General features: G+C 39.9%; 1 long non-coding RNA gene across 1 annotated transcript in view; it reads right to left on the bottom strand.

Moving 5' to 3' along the window:
- The window catches only part of LOC144311809 (uncharacterized), a 120595-nt gene that overhangs the window by 55045 nt on the left and 51597 nt on the right, over nt 1-13953 (bottom strand). The window lies entirely within an intron of this gene.

Here is a 13953-nt window from a genome sequence, read left to right as displayed (position 1 = left end):
AGGCAGACACTTAACCTACTGAGCCACCCGGGTGCCCCAACAGCTGTTGTTAACAGTACCCCGGGTGATTCTAACTTATAACAAGGGCTGAGAAACAAAGAACCAGAGCATTACACAATTCAATACACCTTATGGATGTAGAATGAATGCAAGGCTCCTGAATACAAGCAAAGCTAGCACTGTTTTCCCCCATCTGTTTAGAAAGCTATCTATCCAGACATTTACTAAGGGTAGGTCATATCTAGGTTTTGGGTTAGGCATAGAATTCTCACAGTTTATGTGCATGAGAATGGCTTGGGACCTCATTAAAATAAAAAGTCTGGTTCACTAGGTCTAAGGTGAAGCTGAGTTTCTGTGTGTCCTGCAATCGTCCGGGTGATACTAGAGCTGTTGGCTTGTAGACCACACTTTGAGTAGCAAGGCTAAGAAGGCTCTTTTCCTCCTTCCTGCAGCAATTTCTTATGCTTCCTTCAGGGTTGACACAAAGCCCATTTGGACAGAGAAGTCTGCCTCCCCATCCCCCCCACCCCACCACCTGGGGTCCTTTTCTTCTCATCAAAATCTTATCCTTGAAGAGAATAAACATATAAACATGTTTTATAAGGACAATGATAGTGGCTTTGCTTTAACTATTTAGTTCTGCTCCCTCCCACTCTTCCCCACCTCCATCCCCATCTTTTTGACTAGGTTATAAAAACTTAAACTACGCTTTTCCTGAAAATATTTCAGGGACCCATGAGGCTACATGAGAGATAGATCTTTAGGGGTTGGGGAAGGGGCAGGAGGACCAACACCTTGGTAAAGCCTCTAAAGGTCACACCATATAGCAAGAATAAATGACATTTGTACCTTTGTCTCACAGATGCTTTGTGTACTGATAGCTTATCTCATTGTAACAAAATTGTGACCAAAGTGAAGATATGTTTCTTCTTGGCAATTCCTATGAGCTAATATGCACAGCGTGTTTTTTACAAAGTATTTTTATTATAGAGAATTTTAGCATACCCTAAAAGTAGAGCACTATGTGCCCATCACTCAGCCTCAGCAAAAATTAGCCCATGGCTGGTCTTACTCCATTCATACCTCTACATACTTCCCCTAAATCCTAGATAGCACATCAATTACAGAATGCTGTGTATGAGCCAGGCATCATTCAAGTGATTTACATACATTAGCTCCTTTAATCCTCATCACACCCTTATTAGGGAGGCTTGATTATTATCACCATTTTACAGATGATAAACAGAGGCACAAAAAGATTAAGTGTCTTGCCCAGAGTCCTACAGCTAGGAAGTAATGGAGTTGGTACTTGAGCCCAGGCAGTCTGTCTCTGGAGGAAATATTTGGAACCACTAGACTATACTGCCCAACTGATCAAGATTGGGGAAATTGAGCCTTTCTTTTTCCAACACTTAGGGCCTCTGCTTCCCCTGAAAGGCACTAGTGATATTTCAGCTTTGAGTTTGTACTCAATGCTAGCAGCCTACCTACGATGTTCCTTGGGGAAAATGAAGCAACTTTCCCAGTTCCACTTTTTTTTTCCAGGGCCATGTATATGGAGCTGTGGGTCCCAGGATGATCAAGCTTCCTGGCTCTGTTGCCCTTCAGGGTTTTTGATAGTTCGGTTGCCTATAACATTTATGGCATGCTATGTAGAAAAGGAAAAATGGTACAGTAGGATCTTATTTTTGTGAAGAAACATAGTATATAACAATATTTATATCCAGACACAGACAAGATGTATACACATAGATGCACACCAGACACGTACACAAAGACTCATACCAAAGATACACACAGATGCACACAATGTTTACACAGAAACATACACACACAGAAATACCCAGATAAATTTGCTGTTATCCTTCCATATAATTTTCTTTGCTGTTAAAAGCAAAGCTAGTAAATGTTCTTTGTTCCATTTTCCCTTCTGTTGGTTTAAAATTATATGCTCCATTTCTATTCTGTTATTGGTTGAAGGGGTTTTTTTTTTACATTGTGGTTTTCATTACATACCCATCAACATATATTTTTATAATAAAGACAAGAGTTATAATCAGTCTCTGTCCCTCTCTAGATGACGACAAGAATCTTTACTTTTCTTTGTGCTTCCTCTACTTTCAATGTTCATATAATACAGAAGGTGATTGAAATTGTTCCAATAGTCCTTTAAAATAAATACTTATTTAGAATTAATCCAGTCATTGTATTCTTTGCTTGTAAGTGTTTCTGACATCCCACTCCTTTCTTCTATGTTCATTTGTTTCTCAGTTGGAGTACGTTCTGAAGTATTTCTTTAGAGTGAGTGCTAAGCCTTCTGAGATTTAAATATTGGAAGATTTTTAAAAATTTTTATTTCTTAAAAAGTAGTTTTCTTTTAGTATTTTATGTCTTCTTGAGTTCCTGAAATTTTACTGTGATGTCTATAGATTAAGTTTAAAAAATCCTGTTGTGCATTATGAGTAGTGGCACTCATTTGATCTGAGGATGCTTATCTTTTTTTGGTTCTGGAAGGTTCTTGGTGATAATTCCCTCAAACACTGCCTTTTTTTCCATTCTCTCTGTTCTCGGAATAGTAAATTTCCCAATTATCATCCTTTGACCCTGTAGGTTCTTGTTATTTATTTTACTTCTGGCTATTCTATACGCTCCACAATGCACGGTTATTTTTACTTTAAGTGATTAAAAGCATTTTAAAGAAATTTGGACATACTGCACATATATGAAAACATTTTCAAAATAATGTTTGATATACTGACATATTTCCCTTTCTGGAGTTCTTCATTTCTTCCTGCAGAGCCAGGTTTTCATCTGATGCAATTTCTCTACACCTGCAGAACTTCCCTTTGCATTCCATGAGGCGTTGCCTGCCAGAGAAAGACTCTTTCTGCTTTTGTCTGTCTAATAATGTCTTTACTTCTCCTTCACTTTTGAAAGATATACTCACTGGATATGGGATTCAGAGTTGTCAGAGTTTTTTCTTTCAGCTTTAAAGATGTCAGGCCATTGTCTTCTGGCCCCTATTTTTTTTTGGCCCCTATTTTTGATGAAAAACTAGTTCTCATTCTTATTATTCTTTTCTTATATAAAATATGTGCCTCCTCCTACCTTCGGAAGCCCTCATTTGCTTTCAGGATGTTCTGGTTTAGTTTTTTGCTTATTTTCCACTATTGGACTATAAGTGTGGATTTTGGTTTGTTTTCAGATTGTTTGGGGTTTGCTGGTCTTGTATCTGTGGGTTGGTATCTTTCAACCATTTTGAAAAAATTTCAGCCATTATCTCTTCAAATACTTCTTCTGTCCCTTTCTTTTTTTTTTTTTTTTCTCTTTCTGGAATCCCAGTTACACACACACACACACACACACAAACACACACACGTGTGTGTATATATATATATGTATACATATATGTGTGTATATATGTATATACATGGTCTATTATATATATTGTGAATATTTCCCTCCATATTATATCTTCCAATCTTGTTTATAGTGTTTTTTTCCCCCATCTTGGCATGAATTTGAATATCTTATATTGACATCATTGTATAAGAATATTACAACTGCAGGGGAGCCTGAGTGCCTCAGTTGGTTAAGCATTTGCTTTCAGCTCAGGTCGTGATCCCAGGGTCCTGGGATTAGCCCCACATGAGGGTTCCTGCTCAGTGGGGAGTATGCTTCTCTCTCTCCCTCTGCCACTCCCTCTCCTTACTCATACTCTTTCTCTCTCTCTCAAATAAATAAATGAATTTTTTAAAAAGAATATTATAACTCCATACTAGTCTATTTTTTTTAGATTCAGGCATTATGATCAACATGTGAAATTGGGCAGCATACATATGCCGTTGTCAATTTTAAAATAGTTTAACAGTCAATTGAGATAGAAACACATAGTGTGCCATGTTGGGAATGCATGTTGGAGATAGTTAAAGTTGTAGATGTTTTTATACACTGTGGGTAAAATGTATAAATACTTAAAATACTTATTCACTTATATATTAGAGTTCACTGTAAGTTTTGGTTCAAAAAATTCTCTTCCTAAAATTGTTGTAAAACCACTGATCTAGATGATACTTTGGCATTAGGTTTTGACTGGTCGTATTTATGTGAAAGTCTGATCTGATTGTTGTTTGGACTTTAGTTTTGTTCTGTTTTAACTGAAGGAACATTCTTTTGCTATTATCTTTCCATGATAGGAACTTAGTTCAATATTCTTGGTGGCTCACTGGGGACAGATCTGCTCTGAATCCTAGTCAATTTTTCTGCCCTAAGAAGCTAGTGTGGTCTCCCAAAGATTTTTTTTTTTTTTTAGCTGTTCTGACCCAGGGGAGAGCTCTAGGTAAGCCAGAGGACCTTGAGATTAATGTTTTTAAAATTATAAAAATTTAAAAAATGAATTAATATTAAACATAAGGTGGCTGCATCCCTAGATAAAGCAGACAACTTCCCAAATTTTAATAAACATTAATGAGCATTTATGGAATACCCTTGCTAAATTGAAATAAAATGGTTCTTTTATGGTGTTGGCTATTTAAGTTACTTTTTAGAATGTTTGGTTTGGAACCATATTATTTAGGTTAATTTACCTGTGAAATTAGCATATGGGTCTGAGTTTATCCAGTTTTTCTTTCCCTAAAGATCAGAGCCAGATTAACTGTGGCACTAATGAAAAGAAGCTTCATCCACTATCCTTTACTTGCATGGACACCCACCCCCACCCCCACCAAGAGGCCTTGCCAAGGATTGGAGAGTGTTCTGATGGGGAGGGGAGCCAGGTTACAACCACAGAGTACTTCCATATAAGCACTTCCGCTAAATTACTAGAGAGAAAAGATCTAATTTCTAAACCTCCGGATTTGTGTGTGTGTATGATTTATTTTCTCATTCTAAATTGAAATTCACACCAGTCACTAAGCTCCTAAACTATATAAGCCTCAGGTTCCACATAGACTCATATCCACCCCTCATACTGATGGGTGTATTGTTTTTTATATTACATTTTTTTTCTGACTATGAAACTATAGTAAGGAACCAGTATCTTACATGGTGCCATTGTATGGATTTAAAAAGTCATCCTGTGAACAGAGGCAGTGCATGGCCCTTAGCTCAGAATGCTCCATAGACTTGATTCCCTTCTGCAGGGTATAACTGCACAATTGCATGTGGCAGCCTGAGGTCCATGTGAAGATTTAGAAAATGCAGAGAACTTTATAAAAGGAAACAAATATTACTTATAATTCTACCTAAAAATAAGTAGAGTTCACATTTTGATGTGCTACACACACACATGCACACACATACAACTGGTATCATATGCATATCCAATTTTTATTACCTTTTTTGTATAGCATTAAGAATGTTCTCATGTAGTAAAATACTCCTTCTAATTGGCTATTCCTTAATTAATTTTCCATTTTTCTAATATTGGTTATTTAGTTTGATATCTACTTTTTCTATTATAAATAACATGATATGGAACATCTCTATGCATACAGTTTGATTCCAGCTTCTTAATATCTCTTTATGACAGATCCTTGGGAGGGCAATTATGGGTCAAATGATTTAAGCTTTTATTTTAAAGCATTTGAGGCATGTTCTCAAATCGTTTTCCTAAAATGTGATTCAAACACATGGGCTACCATGAGCTCATTCTACTCAATGCCTCCATGGCATAGTTTTAATAAAGACAGCAGCACTTATTCAGTCTGCCCCTTTAGTCTCTGTGATCATCTACAGTACTGATTTGGTTAAGTAGCTCTAAACTAGAATAACAGTTCACCCAAGACAATTTAATGTCTGACCTAAATTTTGCAAAACTATCTTATTTCTTCACCCTACAGTGAAACAGACACTCCTGTCTGACAGCATTATAAGTAACTCAGGTCAAAGTATTGATCAGGAGTGGATATGTTGCTTTCCAGTGGGAGGATAAGGATGGAGAAGCCAATCTATTATTACCTCTATCAGCTATCTCACTGAAAAGCAACTGGGCTAATGATACTAACTTATAATTGTCAATTTGTTTTAGCTAGAAAGTAAGTAATAACTCATTGTGTTGTCATGGCATCTAGTAAGAGGATACTATCGAGGATGTCAGTTTCCAAATTTGATGCTCTTCTTCACATACATTTTTTCAAAAGAGAAACAAAACCCAATCTTTCCTTAGATAAAAAGCATGGATGTCTCTTCAGCCTCTCTTTCTGATCTCTAAGAACACAGATTTTGTCATTTGATTAGAATTCTCTTCTGACGACCTGATCTTTGCTAGTGTCAGAGCTCTGCCTCCTCAGCTAGATTCTGTAGAATTAATCAGGGACTAATTGGGGTCCTTGCTTCCATAAAATAGAATCATAAAACCTTAGGGAACCTGAACAAACCTTTGAAATCCTGTTGTTCAGAATTGTTAACCTGTAGTCTTTAGACTGAATCTGACCTATAGTTATATTTAGTTTGGTTTATAGTATTTTTATATCTTAGGAATAATTCTAGCTAATATTTATTAAGCATTTACTATGCATTATCCCTTCACATGTGTTGTGTTTTTTAATCCTGACAATAATCTTATGAGATGGGTATTATTATTGTCTTTATTTTACAGATGAGAAAACCGAGGCCTAGCAATGTTAAGGAACTTGCCAAATACTGAAGTCAGTAAGACTTGAACTTGGATTTGAACTCAGGCAGGATAGCTCCCGAACTTAACTTCTTAACTGCTACAAGGAATGAGGTGTCAACTTAAAAAAAGAAGCAGAAGAAGGAGAAGAAGAAGGAGAAGAAGAAGGAGAAGGAGAAGAAGGAGAAGAAGAAGAAGAAGAAGAAGAAGAAGAAGAAGAAGAAGAAGAAGTCATCGAAGAAGTCGTCAAATCATTTCACAGAATCATGATTCATGTCCTCCCTTGAACGATTATAACATATGGTGAGCACCCACTAGAGGTGAAGAGTGTTCTCTCCTTTTGATGTGATAAATGTTCTTGAATTTGCCTTTCTTTCATATAGCCTACTTTTCTGATTTGTACAGTAGCTTGACCCTTGTTGCTTTTTCTTCATAAAGTGTGCATTTATGACCCCTGATCTAATTCAGTGGTTTTTTTATCTGGGGTGATTTTGCATCCCTATCCCAGAGGACATTTGACAATGTGTAGAGATATGTCTGATGGTCCCAACTGCAGCGGGGTAGGGTCGGGGAGCTACTGGTGTCTAGTGGGTAAATGCCAGGGAGGCTGCTAAACATCTATAGAATTATCTGATACAAAATACCAGTAGAGTTGAGGTTGAGAAATTCTGATCTAATTCAATCTCCCCAACTCATAGGTGGCAAAAAATGAGATCAGGAAGGACATGACTTGCTCCAGATCCCACAACAAGTCAAAATCAAGGGTGGGAGAGTCCACATATCTTAGTTCTCCCTGACCATTTCCAGATTATAAGACCTTGAAGGGAGATTTTTGGAAATATCTTTCTAGTTTGCTTTGTTCAAAATGAGAAAAAGAGAACTAAATAGTACAATTGTTGTGAAAAATCTACATTGTCTAATCGATTGGTTGTAAGATTTGCTAATTAAGAACTCTCTAATTAGCCTTAAGTAAAAAATTGTATGCTTCAAAGTAGCTGGCAGGATCCAACTATAAATCACACTCTTTTCAAAGAATCTATAATGTGTATTTATTATATAATGTCCTAAGTCACATGTTGGCTGGGAATATTATTGCTTTTTCTTCATAAAGTGTGCAGCTTACAAGGAAGAGGAGAGACACTACTTTCAGTTTTGTTTCGATTAATAAACAAGACCAGGAAATTCACAAGAAATCTCTAAACTATATCCTTTATTGTGACTTTTTATGATTTTGTAGTCAGGTGAGAGAAGGTGGTAGTAGCAGCTCAAATCTCTGAACTTCTTTGCTATGCATAGATTACATTCAGACTGTTGCCATGGTTCAACAGGTTAAGTATTTCTGAGATTTCTTGAAGACCTGAAATGGGTTACATAGACCAATTGTCTTTGTTAGCCTATTTACTCAAAGGCAGGAGAGAAGACAGAGCTGAGAGCTTCAAAAACATACAAAGGATGTAATCATAGCTAAAATTTCCTACATGGCAGTCACCACCAAGTAAGTGTGATTATTTAATTTAATTTCACTTAACTAGTGTTTTCTGCACTGACCTCTGTTGATACATAAGGAAAAATCTGTATCTTACGAAATCAAAAAGCCAAAATAGAAGAGTTCCAGGGTTGGTTAATTTAGTGCCTTCAAGGACTCAAGTTTTTCCATCATTTTAGGCTGCCCTTCTTAGGGTGGTTGGATTAGTTCTCAGGGGAGATAGCCTGAGGTAGCAACACAGCTGCTGTAGTTCCAGCCATCACATCTTCTCATGAGAATTTATAGAGGAAAAAAAAGATCATTACTTTCTCTGTGTGTGTGTCTCTTGCTTTTTTTTAAAATTCAGTGCAAAAACCTTTCCACAGCCCCCCTTCACAGCTGATTGGCCACAATTATGTCATTTATCTATTCCTTAGTCGCTCCCTTGTGTAGGGACCGGAGTTACCATATGGGTGCAGTGAAACACTGGACTGTGAGGAGTAATGTTAGTTGAACAAGATCAGGGTTCTACCAACAGAAAGAAAGGAGATAACTGACAGGTAGTTAGGAAACCATAGGTCTCTTATAACAATTTTGAGTTGGGTGGAGTTTCTGTTGCTTCTGCCTTAACACTGGGCATGATAGCAGCCCTTTTCTAAGCAAGTGGGTCAGATTCCATGCAGTAGAATTACCTAGTTCAATTCTTAGGGGCCCAGGACAAACTAGTGCCTCCTTTAAGCAAAGATAGGCTGAAAGGGTGCATTTATGCCATGCCACCCCACCCCACCTGGGAGGCCCGGGAGCTGGAGCCCTACATGCTGGCCATTGCCAGGCAGGCAGTCCCCTGGTGCTCTTTCCTCTGCCCAACAGCAGTGCCTGCTGGAGAGCACGCCATGGCTCCACAGGCTGACACCAGGAAAGAACCAAACTCTATTCACAATTAGCTGATAGGCTCTCCCTCTCAAAACCAAGGCAGGGCTTGGGTCTTCCTCACCCACAGTGGTGACCTATTTTCTCCTTTGAGACTTGCCTTGAGGATCATTTTCACCCGATTTCACCTGAATTAACACTGCTGAGGAATCCAGTAATGAATTCTCTTATACTCCATGGTTGCTTCCTTCCACTGTGATAGTCTATACTCCTGGACAGCAAAGCAGTATTTACATTGGCTATAGATAGACCCTAGAGTCTGCGTTGGAATCCTAACTCCAGCAACTGCTAGTGGGGGACCTGGTGAGTTACTTAATTTCTCTAAATTCCAGTCTCCCCTGCTGGAAAATACTGTAGATAATGATAATAGTAATGTCTGTCTCTCAAAGTGGTGTTACTTGTGCAGATTAAATGAAAATATGTGTGTAAGGTGTTTAGAACAGCTCCTGACACATGGCAGGACTCAAGGAATAGTCACTATTAACATTATTATTTGGGAAATATGCACAAATTCTGGAGTGTTCATAGCCGACCCTTTCATACACTACAGTGTCAAGATCTAGAAATCAGACAAATAGCTTTCTTCTAATTTTGGCTGAACCTCTAAGCCTCAATTTTGCCCCCTAAAAAATGTCTTGTAAGTGTAAAACAAGACTGTTGTGAGAATTTAATAAAATGGTACACCTCATGTTTAATTAAATACAATACGTGTTCCAGTTTTCAGAGACAATGTGTCTTTGCTGTGTCAGGGCTCATTGTATCCATATTTCCTGAGCTCTTCTGATTTGGGTTTTTTTTTCTCCCTCTCCCTCCCCTCTCAGGAGCCCTCTCCCAGCAGCTCCAGAGATTGTGGAAGTTTATTTAAACTTCTGATTTACAAACTGGCTGTCCTCCCCCACTCTTCAAAGCCCTGGGCCTAATTGGAATGCAAATGTCTCCCCTGGTAGCTGAGCATTGCTTCTGTCACCAGGGGAAGGCCCTTGGCCATCCAGGGCAGGATGGTAGGCAAAAAAGACCCCACCCGCAGGCTCTCCATCTTTGTGGGGAGAAACAGTGATGATGTATGAGACAGTGATGCCTTTGGAGTCCAAGGAGGACATGACAGACGGGATAATATGGGAGGAAAATACTGTCTTCATAATGGAGACGGATGGCCTTTGCTTGTCTTCCTGGCATTGTTAGGGTTGGGGCTGAGCCGGGCCTTCTTCATTTGGTGGCAGGTTGGGTATGTCATCCACGCTGCCCTCAGTGGTAGTCTTCAACCAAGGGGTGAGGGTGGGAGAAACAAACAGAGGGGTTTGTGGGGGCGTTGAGTGCCAGGCCTCAACCCCCCTTGGCTTTGACATGCATGTCAGGAATGACAGGCCTCTCTTGATCTGTTCATAATTGCTGGCTTTGGGTTTTTTGGCTTTCACCTTAAGTCTTCTCTGCCCCACAAGCCCCCAATAAAAAATAACTGTGTTAAACTAAAAACTCTAAAATTAAAAAAAAAAAAAAAGAAAGTCCCCAGATCCTTTACCTAACAACTCCTACACCCCCTCAGGCCTCTACTTGGCCGCAGGAAAGAAAGCCTAAAACTAGAGTAGGAATGTCATCTTTAGAAATCATCTTTTGGAGCAGTTTTATTAATTTCACTTCTCTGTGGTTACCACATGTTTGGGGAAGACAATTGGTTTCACAGATCTGTGTGGGAGGCTGAAGATTTGGCTCTGAGGCGGCAGAGAAAACCTACAGCAAGAACAGACTCACTAATTGACACACAGCAAAGATATTCTTTAAGGAAACTTTTCTCGTGGTGCCTGGTGGTTTTTTTTTTTTTAATTTAATTTTTAATTTTTAAGTTAATTGTATTTTTTAAAAGAGAGGCTCTATTTTTATTTTCCCTCCACCCATCCATTTCCCACCCCGACTCCCTCCCCACAATTTCCACTTCCGAAGTGAAAGGGAAGACTACACCAAGTATTAAGTTGTAATTTTGGCTTCAAAGTCTCTGCCAGTGGCTACCAAAGTGTCCAAAGCCGGGGTTCCAACAGAAATGAGCCCTTGCTGGGGTGCTTGGGTGGTTCAGTCCGTTAAGTGCCTGAGTCTTGATCTTAGCTCAGGTCTTGATCTCAAGGTCATAAGTTCAAGCCCAGCGGTTGCTTGGGCTTCCATCTCAGACGCCTCCAGCTGAGGTGTCTCTGGTCTGAGCATGGTCTCAGCAAGGTAGGAGGAAGCAGGTGATTCAGGTCTGTTCATGAGCACTCTTGTATTTGGGAGAAGCTGGCTCACAGCTATGGAGGGTGCCGTTATAGGACCTCCTTAGTATGTTTTTAAGAAGGAGGGGACTGTACTATGGGATGGTTTTTGAGATGTCAGCTTGAATGACTACATCATCCAGATAGAAATCAGTACTGATTCTAAATAAATAATAGGCAAGGAGGAAAAAAACCCACAAAACTCAATCATTCGATCTGTGGGTGGTGGTGGGTGAGTAGCTGCTGTTTTAGAGCTTTGAATGTGGGTCCCTTGGCATCAACTTTATTTAAAATAGAGTAGTAGCTCTTCACGCTCTCTGAAAAGTTAATAGCCCACCTTAAAGAAGCTGGTAGTCCCACAGCGCTTTTACATTACTAATTATACTGCCCTTGTGGGAGGAGGAGTACATGGCCCTTTAGAGAACTCACAGAAGACAGTGTTCCTCCCTAGCAGCTTCCATGATGACTTGAGCTGGGTAAGAGGTTGATCAGCAGATGTTTGGGAACCTGATGTGAAAGAGACAGGAGTGGGTACAGGGACTTGTCTTTGCCCAAACATGTAAGAAATCCCTCCGGTATGGTCGAAGGCAGCCACGGTCACTTTTCCCTTCCCTCTGTTCTTTCATTTGCTCCGTCCTTTCATTTGCTCCGTCCTCTACTTCTTTGTATGGTGCAATCAGATCCAAAGTGAGCCAGGAGGGGCTGGTCCCCACTATCATGGTCCTGCCCCAAGGTTTCCCTGACTAGCGTGAAGGTAAATGGCTTGCCCGGGATGGTCATGTGTGTGAGTCCCAAAGAACTGGTTCTGTGAGGTTATGGGATGGGAGAGAGGCGCCTGCAAAGTCCGGGCGTGGGTGGCAGGTCCGTCCAAGTTCAGACGATGACAAGAAAACTGCTATGGGGCTCATCTAGAGGCTCCTGGGGTGAGGATTTGAATCTTTGCTCTGCTGTTTTGTGACCTTGGCTGAGATCAAAACTCTCCCCAGAAAAATGGGAGTTCCAGCATGTCAGCCTGCCAAAGAGGGGTATTATTTCAAACGCTGAAGTATTATATTAAAAAAAAAAAAAGAAAGAAAAAAAAGCGCAACCCAGGGGAAGGAAGGAAAAAGGGGGCTGTGAGTGGAGAGGAAGTGACACATTTCATGAAATCGGAGCTTTTTAAGGTTGTTTTGGGCACAGTTTCAAGAGGAAGTGCCGGTTATTAAGACAAACAATTGCTAATCTAATCTCTATCAAGAGACATATTTAAGTTCAAGCACACATTTTTTTTTTTTTTTTGCCTCTTCTGGATTTTCAATTGAATGCTGGAATATGAGTATAAATCCAATGGAAGCAAAACAATTTACAGAAGAACCATTTCTGATCTCTGCTACATGTATGAAGTTGAAGAAAATTGATCAGCAATCCAGAACAATCTAATTTTTTTGGACTTCTGCCTAAAGCCTACTTTCCTAATTAACTAATTAATTAATCTTCCTTTAACTTTAACTTCCTCCTTTGAAGGCTTCCCATACCCTTGTTCTTAGCCTGCCTTCCTTCAGGCTGTGAGGCCCCTCAGGCACACCTCCATCGTGACCACAGCATGCCCTGCTGGAATGGCTTGGTTACTTGTCTGCTTTCTCTACCATCCTGGCTTCTTGGAGATTGAAAACACCTGGCCCATGTTAGCAGCACTAAACATTAGGCTGATGCTGAATGTAGAGGGGATATAGAGAGATAAGGATCATCCCCCTATTAGTTTTGTAGTGCCGTGTAATGAATTATCACAAAGGGAGTTGCTTAAAACAACACTCATTTCTTAATACCATTTAATTTACTAATGATTTCCATGCGTCAGGAGACTGGTGGGTCTCCTGCCTAAGGTCTCAGAAGAGATGCAACCAGGTGGTAACCTGGGCTACAGTCTCTCCTGGGGGCTCTGAGGATGATCTTTTCCAAGCTCATTGAGGTTGTTGTTTAGAATTCATTTCCTTGTAGTTGAATGATTGCGGGTCTCTGCTTCTTACGAGCTGTTGGCTGGAAGCCACCCTGAGATCCTAGAAGCCACCAGCACTTCACAACATGGATGTTTACCATGAAGACGAGGCTGGTAGGAGAACCTTTCTCACTGCAATTGGTTGGCCAGGATAGAATCCACATAACATAATGTAGTCAAAGGAGTGACAGCTCATCACCTTTACCTACTCTGTTAAAACCAATTCCCAAGTCTGGCCTCTACTCAAGAGAGAGGATTATTCAAGGGCATAAACCAATGGGGTCAAGCTTAGGGTATGTCTGCCTCAATCTTTATACATAACGGATTCCACTATTACGAGAACTTTCACTCAAAAAAAAAAAAAAAAGCTGTTTCTTTGTCTTTGAGGCTTGCAGGAGAATAGCGTACTATTTCCAGTCCGTGCTCTATTATCTGAATCAGCTTCTGTATTTCGTGATTGCTTGTTCAGAAAATAAGGATGGCAATCTGATATTTATCAGATCACGTGCTGTGTAAGAGTCCTCAAGTTAGTTACTCAACTCTTGGTTCTCGGCTCCAATTCCACCCTTCTGTAGTCTCTGTGATGCTGGCACTCTGCAAATTGTCTCTCCTTTGTTAGCTGGCTTCCTGTAGGTCTTTCCAATAGGAGGCAGGAGGGAAGGAGAGAGGAGAGGACACTTGTTTCTTCTTCTTTGGTTGCTCATGCCAGCAGTACTCCTTCACCCAGCAGTGG

This window comes from Canis aureus, chromosome 4, assembly GCF_053574225.1.
Source record: "Canis aureus isolate CA01 chromosome 4, VMU_Caureus_v.1.0, whole genome shotgun sequence".
NCBI classification, from domain to species: domain Eukaryota; kingdom Metazoa; phylum Chordata; class Mammalia; order Carnivora; family Canidae; genus Canis; species Canis aureus.
Note: the sequence above shows the minus strand (reverse complement) of the source record. Positions and strands in the feature narration are given on the sequence as shown.